Here is a 3,630-nt window from a genome sequence, read left to right as displayed (position 1 = left end):
GCAAGTGAATAAACAGAGAAATTCCGAAGCAGTGGAAGAGTATTACTGTTTTAGAACACTGGAACTTAAACTCGATGCACTGCCTACTTTGTTGTTGTTGGGACGTTTTTATTTAGTTCTTATTAAATTTTGCTATGCAAGATAGTGATTATACTTTTCTGGGCCGTTTTTTTGTGCCAGCATATATTAAGCCAACAGAATGATAGAGGTACCGTTAAGATCACAGCAAATAAAAAAGAATTACCCAGTGGCAAAAGGAAGATGTGTACCAGACCAGGTGGTCTAATTTTTTTTTAAATTTTTATTGGAGTGTAGTTGATTTACAGTATTGTGTTAGTCTCTGCGGGACCACACCGTGCATCAGACTATATATGTCCACATATCCACTCTTTTTTAGATTCTTTTCCAATATAGGTCATTACAGAGTCTTGGGTAGAGTTTCCTGTGCTATACATAAGGTCCTTATTAGCGGTCTATTTTATATATAGTGTGTATATGTCAATCCCAGTCTCTCAATTTATCTCTTCCCCCCCCTCCATCTGCCTTCCCCTCTGGTAACCGTAGGTTTGTTTCCTGAGTCTTCGACTCTTGCTGTTTTGTAAATAAGTTCCTTTGTACCATTTATTTTTAGAGTCCACATATAAGCGATATCACACGATCTTTGTCTTTCCCTCTCTGGCTTACTTCACTCCAGGTCACACAATGATCTCCAGGTCCGTCCTGGCATGTTTTCCTTCTTCTTGTGTAACTGAGTATTCGTCATGTATGTGTGCCACACGTTCCTCATCCGCTCCTCTGCGGATGGACACTTAGGTAGCTTCCGTTTCCTGGGTCCTGTGGCTTTAGGTCGCTTCCGTTTCCTGGGTCATGTGGCTTTAGGTCGCTTCCGTTTCCTGGGTCCTGTGGGTCGCGCTGCAGTGAACGCAGGGGTGCGTGTATCATCTTCCGTTTTCTCCGGAGGTGCACCCAGGGCCGTGTGGCAGTTCCGTTTGTAGTTGTTTAAAAGGAATCTCCACACTGCCCTCCGTGGTGGCGGCACCGACTGACATTCCTGAGAGAAGGGTAGGAGGGGCCCTTTTCTCTACACCCTCTCCAACATTGATTGTGTGTGAGTGCTTTGAGGGTGGCTATTCTGACCAGTGGCAGGTGATACCTCGTTATAGTTTTGATTTGCCTTCCTCTAATAACGAGTGATGCTGAGCGTCTTTTCCAGTGCCCTCCCGCCTGGCCCACCCAGGGCTATCACTTAGTTTCTCCCCACTTCCTCCTGTTGAAGAAAGTACAGGCTTGTAATGGCTAGTTTCTGTCCAGAGACTGAGTACCAAGGATATTTTTTTTTTGAGCAACTAAATGCCGTATATTGGAGTTGAGATTGCCTGGAAGGGTGCCCAGTACAGAGGCTGGCAGTTAGAAGCACTTGATAAGAGCACTTGCTTCTTACATGATATATCTCGCCCCATTTCACAAATGATTTAATGTGATTTTAAAGTTTATATTTAAACATGACTATCATATATGTATGTATGTCTCTATGTTTGTATATATTATGATAGCAAATAATAATTGAGTAGAAATAAAGGTTTAGCAAAATAATGAGTAAGATTAACAGATAAATACGCAAATCATACAATCTGCGTGTTAAAAAGCAGAGACATCCCTTTGCTGACAAAGGTCCATATAGTCAAAGCTATGGATTCTTCAGTATTCATATACAGATGTGAGAGTTGGACCGTAAAGAAGGCTGAGCACCCAATAATTGATACTTTTCAGCTGGTGTTGGAGAAGACTCTTGAAAGTCCCTTGGACATCAAGGAGATCCAACCAGTCTATCCTAAAGGAAATCAGTCCTGAATAGTCATTGGAAGGACTGGTGCTGAAACTGAAGCTCCAATACTTTGGCCACCTGATGAGACATGAGTTTGAGCAACCTCTGGGAGATGGTGAACGACACGGAAGCCTAGAGTGCTGCATGGGGTCATGAAGAGCTAGACACAACTTAAGGAGTGAATATAATCTCTAAACCTCTAAGAGGCCAAGGCGTTTAGAGAATTCTGTGATACCATCAGTTACAAAACTCATACTGTCTAGGAAAAGAAAAAAAAAAGAAAAATAATCTGTTTGCTTTACCCTAAAAGAAATTTAGCATTTTTCAGTGTTGAGTCCTGGGAAATATTTCTCTGTATACTCCCCATAACAACAAAATGCTATTTATGGGTATAGTACTTATCTGGAATGGATGAAGGACTACTTATTGAACAGCTCTTTACAAGAAACTTACTTGCTGAAATAAAATTAACATCTAGGAAATTTAAAGTTTCCTATAAAGTATATTTTATTAGCAGAGTTTTAGTTTTAATGTAACTGAATTATGAAATAGCAAAAGGGGAAAGTGGGTCTTGAAATTTAAAAAAGGAAAGTAATGTTTGTTCAGTGAAACCTTGGGAAATAGAAAGGAGTAAATGGTGTTTGTCAGGAGGAAAGAGAGAGGGGAACTATGTACAAATGGCAGTGTCCCTGCAGCCGTTTTAGGACAGGGAGGCACAAGCCAACTCTAGGTTAAAGCCAGGAAGGTGCTGGTTGTTTAGATGTGGCTTCATTCTCAGGGTAAATGCTTCTTAGTATGCATGTAACCTAAAATTTAGCAAAATGGATATGTGTTCTTAAAACTAACAAGGAAAAGAAAAATCTGAAATGTTCTTATTAAGAACACAATGTCTAGTGGTAATAAGTTTTACAACATTCCCACTTTTTTTTTAACTAAGGCAAAAAATGTGAAATGCAGTCAATACTTACTCTAGTGATGTCTGAAATTGCTTTGTTTTATCATGAAGTTTTTCATAGATATATTAACATCCCCCCCAACTCCACCTACAAGTCCCTGCTATAGAGTCCTTTTCTAGAAAGGTTTAACTTCCTTAATCCATAGTCCTCACACCCTATGGCTTTTCAGTTCCTACCTAGAGCAGTTCCCTTCTGTACTCAGGAAGTGAATTCTGTAGAATGTGGCATGCCTCTCCAAAAATGCTGATTGTCTAGCACAGTCCAGATCCTTGTAGTGACATAAAAGTTTAAAAACAAGTCAAATAAGCAGTAATTAAACATGCTCTGATACACAGAGTGCCTGATGAACTATGGACAGGGGTTCGTGACACTGTACAGGAGACAGGAATCAAGACCATTCCCAAGAAAAAGAAATGCAAAAAAGCAAAATGGCTGTCTGGGGAGGCCTTACAAATAGCTGTGAAAAGAAGAGAAGTGAAAAGCAAAGGAGAAAAGGAAAGATGTACCTATTTAAATGCAGAGTTTCAAAGAATAGCAAGGAGAGATAAGAAAGCCTTCTTCAGCGATCAACACAAAGAAATAGAGAAAAACAATAGAATGGGAAAGACTGTAGATCTCTTCAAGAAAATTAGAGATACCAAGGGAACATTTCATGCAAAGATGGGCTCGATAAAGGACAGAAATAGTATGGGCCTAACAGAAGCAAAAGATATTAAGAGGGTGGCAGGAATACACAGAAGAACTGTACAAAAAAGATCTTCACGACCCAGATAATCATGATGGTGTGATCACTCACACTCACCTAGAGCCAGACATCCTGGAATGTGAAGTCAAGTGGGCCTTAGGACT

The 3,630-nt window shown here is 40.1% G+C and overlaps 1 protein-coding gene across 3 annotated transcripts in view; it reads left to right on the top strand.

Moving 5' to 3' along the window:
- ABCA6 (ATP-binding cassette, sub-family A (ABC1), member 6) overlaps positions 1–3,630 on the top strand; it is a 68,022-nt gene that overhangs the window by 14,109 nt on the left and 50,283 nt on the right. The window lies entirely within an intron of this gene.

This window comes from Bison bison, unplaced genomic scaffold (assembly GCF_000754665.1).
Source record: "Bison bison bison isolate TAMUID 2011002044 unplaced genomic scaffold, Bison_UMD1.0 scf7180017864371, whole genome shotgun sequence".
NCBI lineage: Eukaryota > Metazoa > Chordata > Mammalia > Artiodactyla > Bovidae > Bison > Bison bison.
Note: the sequence above shows the minus strand (reverse complement) of the source record. Positions and strands in the feature narration are given on the sequence as shown.